Source organism: Geospiza fortis, unplaced genomic scaffold, assembly GCF_000277835.1.
Source record: "Geospiza fortis unplaced genomic scaffold, GeoFor_1.0 scaffold171, whole genome shotgun sequence".
NCBI classification, from domain to species: Eukaryota; Metazoa; Chordata; class Aves; order Passeriformes; family Thraupidae; genus Geospiza; species Geospiza fortis.
This window is the reverse complement of record NW_005054313.1, coordinates 993,478-1,003,602: the sequence shown is the minus strand read 5'-3', so window position 1 is coordinate 1,003,602 and position 10,125 is coordinate 993,478. Positions and strand designations below refer to the sequence as shown.

The following is a 10,125-nucleotide window of genomic DNA, read 5'->3' as shown; positions in this document are numbered from 1 at the left end:
GGCCCCCCTGCTCCGCAGCCCCCGCGCAGCCCCCATTAGCATCCCCGCGCCCGGCCCCCTGCCCAGCCTTGAACTTGGCCATGCCGGGCTGCGCTCCTTCTGCCTGCCTGGGCTCGCACAATGCCGGCCTTGACCCATTGTTTGCTTTTTTCGGATTTCAGCTGGGAAAGCGGCCACCTCGCGCAGCCTGCCCCGAGCACGCCGGGAGCGGGGCACAATGGGGAACCCTGCTCTGCAGGCAGAAGGGCTCCAAATCATTTGAGAGACATATTCATTATATTCTTTCACGGGGGTCTGTTTGCACTGGGTTTAGCGGTTACTTCCCAGACGGGGTTCAGACCAAATAAAGATCATTGAGCGGCGAGGGATTCGCTCGGGCTTTCAGGGAAATGTGCCTGATGCGGGGCACGGCGCAGCCCGGCTGCCTGGCCCTCCGCTGCTCCCCCTTCCCTCTTGATTTGCCTGGGTTTATTTTGTGCCCATTGCCTCCTCCGTCTCGAGACTGCACCAAATCACACGCTCGCTTTTGCAAAAGAGTGAGTTTATTTTCAACAGTGCATAGGGTTGGGAGGATTTCAATGGGAGAGAATTACAGGCAGTACATTTCTCTTACAGGAACAGAGAGGGTGCAGTACAACAGCAGAAGGGCTGGCTGGCCTGGAAAAGCTCATGGTCCTCTGGGCCCCAAGCACAGTGCCTTCGGGAAGGCTGCACTCCCACAGCTCCACAGACCCAGGGATCAAGAGCAGCAAGGGCCAAGCTCTGCTCCATGAGCAAAGCCAGGGGCTAAAAGCTCCCTCCAAACTTCACACATCTGGTATTTCACCAGGTGAGACAGTGACTGGCTCAGGTCTCTCTGCCTAAGCGCTTTGGTCCTGCTCTGGGGTATTGAGGGCACTGAAGGCAACATACAGGAGTGATGTGGGATGATCCCTTGGCTCCCTGTGTTGCCCTGGCTCCCTCCCCATGGCTGCACCGCTGTGTTTCGAAGTGACGCAGAAATCCACAGTGTTCACAAGACAAAGCTGTCTCCTCTCTGGGGCCAATGGAGAAGCAGGTTGGGACTCTCCTGGAGAAACTCGGAGAAGTCAGATGGCAAGTCTGGGCAGGTGGTAGCCAACTGGAAGAAGGAACTCACAGGCTTCAAAAGTTCCTTGTCCACTCACTGGCATCTAGGAAGGAAAGAAAAAAAATGGAGTGGTTATGAATGTTTGTCAGAGAAATGGTCCAGTAGCGCTTGGCTGAGAACAGACCAACTTGTCCGTGGTGGACCAGAACTCCAATCCTCTTTCCCCCCCCACCACACGTTTCTCATGGCTCTGGACCACCTTACCCTCTTCCTTACTGGGAAAACTGTAGTCCCCAAGATGCCAAGCTTCCCCTGCACCCTTCTCAATCCCCTACCTCTGCCTGCCCCGCACACCACCAGCCAGGGGAGGGCTCACGGCTTGTCCTTCCTCCCTAGGCTTTGGGGCATGGGATTACTCTGCATGTCACAGCCACTAAAGGCACAGCCCTCTGATGTTTTAATCTTCGTGTTAACTTTCCCTGCCCTCGGCGCCCTTGCCTGACTGGAGAAAGTGATACCAAGCCACCGAGCTGGAGCCGAAGCTGTGACACTCAGCCCAAGTCCCCTTCTTGGCTTTCCCCACGCTTCCCGTGCTTTGCCCCACACATCTCACACCTTGCAGCACATTCTCCTCCCTTTTTCCTGATTTTTTTCATCTATTTCCTTTACACTTTATCCATGTTGAGTGTGTATTCCCTAGCCCCCAAACCAGTCCCATCCTTTTCCTATCTTCCCTTTGCTTTGCCCACAAACTCTTACATTGGAAGGAGTAAAGACTAATATAACAAATCCTTGAGTACACTTGCAAAAGGAACCATCAGCTGGCTAATTTATTCTTTTTATTGCACCAAATTGTAATTTTATAAAATATTGCAAATTTTATAAAATATTTGCAAGCCCATTTTAAGAGATAAATCTTGTGTGTGGCTCTCTAATGAGCCGCCCTGGGAGTAGCCGGCATGTGATCTGCTGTAGGTCGCACCGCGACGTTCCCAGGCTGTGACTGGATGAACCACCGTAACTCTTTGAACTGTGCAAATACTCTACACTCTGGGGTCCAGGCTGCAATTTTCATGGGTATTTTTTCTCTCTCTTAAAAATAGATCTTCTGTAACCCCTTTATTGCAATATTCATAAAGCACTTGATGGAAATCCAAGGAAAATCCCTTCCCTTCTGCAACTTTGAAGCAAGCCTAAAACTGAAGAGGCAGAGACCAAACCCACCCCTTGTGCTTGGATTTAGAGAAGGACCATGGCCTGTGTCTGTCTCTGGGCGCTGAGAGGACAGACCCCATGCTGCATGTGTTTAGGGAGATCCAGGCTGCAAAAAGCCAAGGCTCTGCACTTCTTTATCCTATGTGAGATTAGGAGTCATCCCAAACGTTTCCCCAAGCCTGGAAAGGATGTTGAGGTCAGGACAGATGAGATCTGAATGATGGTGGGTGCTTTCACAAGCCCAGGAGAGGAGGAGGCAGCTGAACCCTTGTTCTCACCAGGGAAAAGCCTTTACCTGGCAGGTAAAGTCTCCTGTCCTGGCAGGGACAGGCTGAGCTTGCTTTGGCCTACAGAGAAGCTCCTCTGTAGTGTCGATAGAGGGGATGCTTGTTGATATCAGACATCAACCCAGCCTGGAAATCACCCACCGCCTGCCTGGTGGGCTTGAAACTTCTGGCACTCAGTAACTGAGGGCAGGAGGGGCTGGACCAACCCAAATGGTTCCACATAAGTTTCAGGAAAACTCAAATCTCCTGCATGCACTTTCTCTCTGGGCAAAGTTCAGCCTTGCACTGAGGGTGCCTGCAAAAATAAGGCTCCACCAGGACCCAGTTCCAACCCCAACACTGCCTTCCCTCCCCAGTGCCCTGCACAGGGAAAACATTGCTCTGTGTGTGGATTTATTGTCCTTTCTTTTTTTTTTTAAGCTGAATAAACAATTGAAATTATAGCTCTGCCTCTGCCCCAACACTTGCTCCTGTGCCTCCTTGTGCCCTTACAAAGCCAGCCCTGAGGTTTATATGCTGATAAACTGCCCTGCCACAGCAATTCTGGGCGGTGGGAAGAGAAAAAAAAAAACCCTTCAAATAATGGTAAATGGATGCAGAACGCTCTGCCTAATCAGATTCCTGTCCCCTATTGAGGCCAGGAAGGAGGGACCCCGCTCCTCCCCTGCCCTCAGCCCAGCCTCCGCTTCACCGGCTCACACGGAGAAACTTTCTGGACAATTTAATCTCGACAGGGTGTTACTCAGAAAAACCTTTTTCACTGTCAATTTTTTTCCCTCCTCCCTTCCACCCCCCCCCCTTTTTTTTTTTCTTCCCTCCCAGCCTTGATTGAATTTTGCAAGCCCCTGATATCTTTCTTTTTTGTAGGGATGCACGCTGCTTATGCAAATACCAGCCTTTCATACCAGCCTCCCTGGCTCAAGCCCTCCAACTTGAATGTGACCAAAAGCTGTGCTCTCCCCTGCTAACTCCTTAGCACAATTACACCTCCATTCTGCTACAGGGGCCCGGGGAGGGGAAAAAAAAAATCATTTTAAACTAATAACACGTGCTGTTTGCTTTGGATAATTACAAGGGAGCTTCGGCTTCTAAGAGCTATGAAATATTCTGTTCAGCGGGGCGGGAGGGAGGCTCCGTGTTCCGCCTACGCCGCGAGTTTTATCTCCTGACGGAGATGCTCGCGCGGCCTCTCGAGGCTCCCTCCATCTCGTGCTCATCCTCTGCACCTGGGCAAGCATTTACATTTCCTACGGAGCAACTTGGCGCTGCTTTGGGCTACAGGAGAGAGGAGAAGGCGCCTGACATTTTCCTTATCTCAAGTTACAATTTCCTGCAAGCATCAAGATAATAAAACATCGGAGATGGGCAAGATGAGCGAAATGAATGCGGCGGCTGAGCCTCCCGCAGCAGCGCGGGAAGGGCCGGGCAGAAAGGACACCCGGGGGATGCGGCTGCTCCGCTGGCTCTCGTTTGCATCACGGCCCTGACGTTATTGTCCTCCTGCCTTGTCTCCTGGGGAAGTTTATGTGGAGGGCTTTTGCTGGGGCGAGGAGGAGGAGGGGAGTTTTCCCCAAAAGCACCCAGGAATCTGTCAAAAGAGGGACAGAAAAGAGAAGAAGAAGAAGAAGAAGGGAGACAGAGAGTGGGAACGTCAAGGACCCCTGACTAATGAATAGCAAGTTTGCCCTTGAACCTCCCTGGGCTTTGCCATTCCCAGGCTCCAAACAAGGGCTGATGCATGCTTGGGCCCAGCTGCAGGGGGACCGGGCTATGGTTCATCTCAGACACTTTGACAGCCCGGGCCTTTTCCCCACATAGCTCAGACTCGCCTAACTACTCCCCTGGCAACAGCTCAGTGCAGGAACCTGCGCTGAGGCCCTGCCTGCTGCATACAGAAGTACGAGGAGGAGGAGGGGAGCCGCTGGGAGAAATTAGCTAGAGACTGGCTTAACCCATCAAATGCTGGGCAGGCGCTGCCAGCCCCAGCACCCTTTGCTCAGCCCCAGCACCCTCCAGGCACCCCTGGGTGCTCACTGGCCAGTATCTGCAGTGGAGCTGGAGAGGGGCAGGGGTGGGTTAGACGTGCAGAATTGCCGTGTATCACAAATCCCACGACCTGCTGCTTCACCACCACCCAGTGTCTTGGACCTCGTGAGTGGGAAGGTCCTCATGGTGCCAGGGATGTGGGAGGGAGCCAAAGTAGCCAGCTGGAAAAGGCCACCGGACACTGAGAGGAAAGGGCATGGCCTCTCCCCAGTGTGGTGGGACAGGGCATCCCTCCCTGCCAGCCAAAATGAGGGCAGGGGCTGGATGAGAGGCACAAACTTGCCCTGGATGCTCTTTCTGCATTGCAGATCAAAGGCTGAGGACGAGCTGGCCTTAGGGGTCTGCACTGAATGGCTGGAGAGAACAGGCACAAGCACCCGGCGGCTCTAAAATGCGACCCAGAAACGTTCCCACATCCCAGCCCCATATAAATCAAGGGGGGAAAAAAGGGGGAGCTCCATCCCAGCCTCTGTTTTTACAGAGCATCTTTCATGTGCAGCCCCTGAGAGAGGGCTTTGCCGAGCTTGTTAAGGATGGCTCCTGCGCCAGGCAGAGAGGGGGACGCACCATATGGAGAGGAGAAAAAGAAAAGGGGACACTGAAAATGGAAAATTATGCAAAGCAGGAGGAGAGGCACTGGGGGAAAGGGGGGAGGGAGGCAGCAAGGAGGTGGGGGATGGGGAGACAGGAGGCTGGAAGTGAGCCCTGACTTGGGGAACACCATTAGCTGGCACTGGGCTGCATGAGGAACAGAAGTTCCCTGTGACCAGGTGCAGGACAGCCCTTTGTACCCTTGGGTGCTGACACTGGAGGGCATTTCTCCAGCCTGGCCTTCTCTGAGGGGGTCTGGGCTGCGCCAGGGCGATGCCCAGCTGGACTGTGGTGGTGCACTCTGTTTCTGGAGCTGTGCTGCACTGGGAGTCACAGCAAAACGGGGTCCGTGGTGACCTACTTCAGAGGTGTCCTGAGGACCTCTGTTACTATAGCAATGAGGTTGCAAGCAAACATTACGGCCTTTTGGACAAGAGTTTTGCTTGTCATCAATCACAAAAACCAGAATCATGTAAGGAGGTGCCAGGGCATTGTAAGAAAAGGCTCTGAACAACAGCAATGATAGCAAGGGCCCAAACTGTCCTTGAGTCTCAGCTGCCTGTGCAGTGAAGGTGGATGCTTGGGTGGGTGAAAGGAGAATCCAAATTCAACAGCCAAAGCCCTTCCCTTCCCCTTGGACCCTGCAGAGTCCTGGTGCTGCAGGGTGAGCTGCAGGCCCAGTGCAGGTCAGGGATGCTGTGCAGGCATTCCAGTCCAGGCTTGTGTTACTGCCCAGCTTGTGCTCAAATTCCAGCATTGGCCTAATATGGTATTTGGAGAAATGACTCAGCTCTTCCCAACCCAGTTGTAGAGCTCCTTTCCCCTATCCTGGAAACACTGGCCACCTTTGGGGGAACACCCACCTTGTCACTGTGACATCTTCTTTTTCCCAAAGCCACTCTGTGCCCCAAACTTGTGGCACTCTGCTGACTCCCTGTCATGGGCCATGACCACCTTGCACATCCTCACTGGGTGCAAGCCCCCTTCTCCAGCCCATCTTCCACCCAGCATGGAAAGCCACCCACGCCCGTGCTTGGTGCTGGTTGCTCTGTGACTCCTGCTTTGTCCCCTCCGTGCCATTCCCATCTCCCCATTCAGTGGCTTTTGTTCAGAGCAGCCAGTGTTTTTCCTTCACTCTCCTCAGCATTGCTCTACACCCAGGAACACAAACTGCTCCTGGCTCCCACTTCTCATCGCTCTTGGCCCTGTCACAGCCTTTGATCTCACACCCGTATCCACCACTCTGCTCCCTTTTCTAGCTCCTTCTGTTTGTTCCATCAGGAAACCTTCCCTTGCTGCATCCCAAATGGATCTCTCCATTAAACCCATCTACTGTGCTTCCCTCCATTTACCACTGGTTAATTTACCATCAGCCCCACGCTCCTAGACCCTCATTTGAGGCAGGTGTGGGGAAGATTCCCGTGAGGCTGGTGCAGAGACAGACGTGGGCCTGTGCCTGCAGACATGGGCACGCTTGCCCTGGCACACACGTGTTCCTGCCTGCACATGCCAACACCCACATGTTCCTGCCCACGTTCCCGCTGCCACATCCAAGGCTCTGGGATTTCAAGGGGAGCTCTTGTTCTCCAATGGGGCACAGGAATTACCTGCACAGCACGGCTGCAGGCTGGGATTTGGGCTGTTTGGCCTTACAGTCACTAGACTAAAAAGATGCTGTACCCATTTGGTTTCTTCAAGAACCATGCCCTGCAGTAAGGCTACAAGTGCTGGCCAGATCCTCAGTAAAGCCCTGGAATAAGCTGTAGGCACTGAAGAGGATTCATCTAAGCAGCATTCAAAGAAAAATAGCAAAAAATAAAGTTCACGGGGGCACACGAAAAACAGAGCTTCCACCCACAGAGCAGCTGTGTGGGGCTCTGGAGACAGGCAGGCAACGTGGGAGATGTTTCAGAGCTTGCTCTCAAAATGGTACATTTGCAACCGCTTCCCTTCTTCAGCCACTGGAGGTACACTGAGCTACCTGCTCTGCAGAGAGACATTTCAATCTTCAGGCACAGGACTTTGTCCTGGGTTGCTTTAAGGCTGGCTGGCCCTTGTGACAGCATGATGCAAAAATGAGATGTGCCTTCGTGGGAGAGGAAGAAGAGGGATGTACTCCATCCCCTGGTATTCTGACACAGGCCCCTCCATGAACAAACCCAGGCAGAGGGGCTGTTTGATGCTCTCACTGCAAATTCCCACCCACTAGGAATGGGTGGTGTGGGGAGAGCAGATGGGATTCAGGGTGTCCTTTGGATCAGGCTGGCCTCAGCTGCTGTGCTGGAAGCTGAAGCGTTTCCAGGGAGGATATGGCAAGAACAGTGAGTCCTGCCCAAGTGACGGTCCAAAGCGCTGGCACTCCGTCCCGATTCAACCTCGCCCCAGATTCCTGCCCTTGGCTCACATCCAGGTTCCTTTCTCCTTGACCCATCTCCATCAAAAGCAGCGCTGTTACGAGGCTCTGCTCTGAGTTTCTAGTCTACAAATAGAAGCAAAGCAGCACCTGCTGCAGAGCTGAACATTTCCACTAAACCCTATTTTGATGCCTGTCCCGGCCAAAGAAATCTTTTGGGACCGTGTCACTTGTAGGAGATGTTAAATATTTCAACCTCCAGCAATACAAGACACTGATATGATACTGAACTACACAATTGCTGTATGTCCCTGCACTTCCACCTCACCTGCAGAGATGCCCCACAAGGGCTCATCTTCAGCAAATATTTCTCTGGACAGGGAGGGACAGGGAGTTGGCTGCCTTGAGTGCTGGGGCCGATGTGTTTATTGGGCAGCAAAGCTGGCCCTGCCATCTCTCCCGGGGAAGCTGTGCCATGGGAGCTGCTAAAACAGCATTTCATTTCCAAACAGGGCCCCAGAGACCTCTTGTGTGAAGGATTCAACAGAGCGAGGCGGGGTAGAGCAGAACAAGGAGACACAACCCCAGGCTAAAAACAAGGCAGACCCCAGGTTTGATGGACCTTATTGCTCTGCACCAGGGTTCAGGCTGGCCTGTCCCCTTGAATCAGTGCCAATCTCTCCTGGGCCACCACTACTGGGGAAACATCGAATTGGGATTTTTTTCACCTCCTTCTTCCCCCATTTTCCCTCCCCTAACTCCTTTTCCGCATCATAAGCAAAGTCCTAATAAAGCTCCCATCCCCACTGCCAGCCCTGCACCATGCTCCCAGCAGAAAAGAGATGCAAAGCCACGCTTGGAATCTGATTCCCCGGCTTTAAACGCTGCTCTGCCAGCAAAGTGCGACTTGAAAGCTCCCCTGTCACAGTTACAAAGCTCCGAACAGCCCTTCCTCGGATAATCACGCTTATCTCCAGATTAAGAAAGAGAGACCTGCAGCTGAGGCTGGTCACATGGGCTGGGATGTGGGCAAATCTCTTTTAAACAATCCCCATATAGCTGTGACCTCCACCGCAGCCCAAATACACCGTCCCTCGGTCCCACTCGAAAAGCAGCTCTGGAGACATGACAGAGCATGTGAGAGGAGACGGGGCCGGGGATGGGGGGGCGGAGGGAAACCACGGGGGAGGAGTGAGAAAGCAACGGAGGAGAGGAGGGTGAGAAAGACGGAAGAAGAAATAAGTAAAGGGAGGATGTGGGAGAGGAATAGGATGTGGTGGAGAGGGAAGAAAAGTGCATGAATGGAGGGGGAGGATGATGAAGGACAGGGAGGTCTCTGCTGCTCTTCCTGTTGGGGATTAGTTGTCCCTGCACTGTCCTCAGTTTAACTCTTCCCACTCTGTCCCCGACTGGCAGCCTAGCCTGATTACGTGACTCCAGCTGTGCCAAGCAGCCTTGGCAGGGAGAGCACGTTACCTACTTTGCTGCCACGGATTCATTAAGAGGCTTTGCTTGTGTGGGAATAGTCATCCCAATGGGGAAAGGGAAAAAAACCCTTTCTGCAGATCAACCTGCCGTGGAGCTCTGACAAAGCGCTTTCCACAGCCCTGCCCAGACTCTGGGAGAAGAATTAAGGAGAGATAGGGATGTGCAAACAGGAGAGGAGGGCACAGGGGTGGCAGGTCAGCTGGAAGGGGTCCTTAGCATGGCCACTGCTCAGAGATGAGGCACCAGACAGGGAGGGAGCTGCAAGCCCTTTGCAGGATGCTGGTGCTTGGTTCTTCTTTGTGATTAAAGGCCACCTTGCATCTGGGTCAGGCATGGATGACACATTCACCCTCTGCGTAAACGAAAGGTCTGAGCAACCGCAGAGAGACTTTTTCCAGCAGCAGGTTCCCCTCTTACATCCATGTGGGATTAGCACAATTACTTTGCAATGGAGGAGCCCAAACAGCTCTGAAACGGGCACAGAGTGCAGGGGCTGCCCCTCTCTGAGGATGCCCACCTTCTGCAGGCATCCTGCCTCTCCAGCTGCTCATTATTCACCCTGCGCAATTAGGCACCGCTGATAAGTCACACGAAATTGCCTTTGTTCTCCAACTGGAAGACCTGCTTTCATGGGAATCCCTTTTTTTCCTGCACATTACTGATGAGCTGCCCACTGTACCTACAGCTGGAGTGGCAGTGAGGATTTTGGGGCACTCTTTGGGCTGGCCCTCACAGATATCCCGAGCAGGTTGATGGGGAGGTGTAGCCTGGCCCTGCCTGTGTTCCTGGACTTCTCTGAGCACAAAGGAGAGCTGCTGCTCCTGCAGCCCACCAGGGACTTGCCAGCTCTCCTCCAGGCAGGTGGCTCTGTCGCTTCCTGGCAACTCTACCATCTCTCTATGTCACTTCCCAGCTTCCCTCCCAGTAGCAGTGGAAAACCCAGTGCAGCTACGAAGTCAGTGGGGGAAGAGGCGTCAGCCCCACCCAACCCAAACCCTGCTGATGCCAACAGGCCCCTTACCTTGTTCATGACCTTCCCCTTCCTGCCCAGCCAGCCCATGAGGAGTAAACCCCAT

The 10,125-nt window shown here is 53.4% G+C and overlaps 1 long non-coding RNA gene across 2 annotated transcripts in view; it reads right to left on the bottom strand.

Moving 5' to 3' along the window:
- Positions 1-524: 524 nt before the first annotated feature.
- Positions 525-10,125, bottom strand: part of LOC115947764 — a 34,056-nt gene continuing 24,455 nt past the window's right edge. For both annotated transcript variants that reach the window (XR_004081618.1, XR_004081619.1), the window contains exon 3: positions 525-1,172. This is a non-coding gene — a long non-coding RNA (uncharacterized LOC115947764). The remainder of the gene's footprint in view (positions 1,173-10,125) is intronic.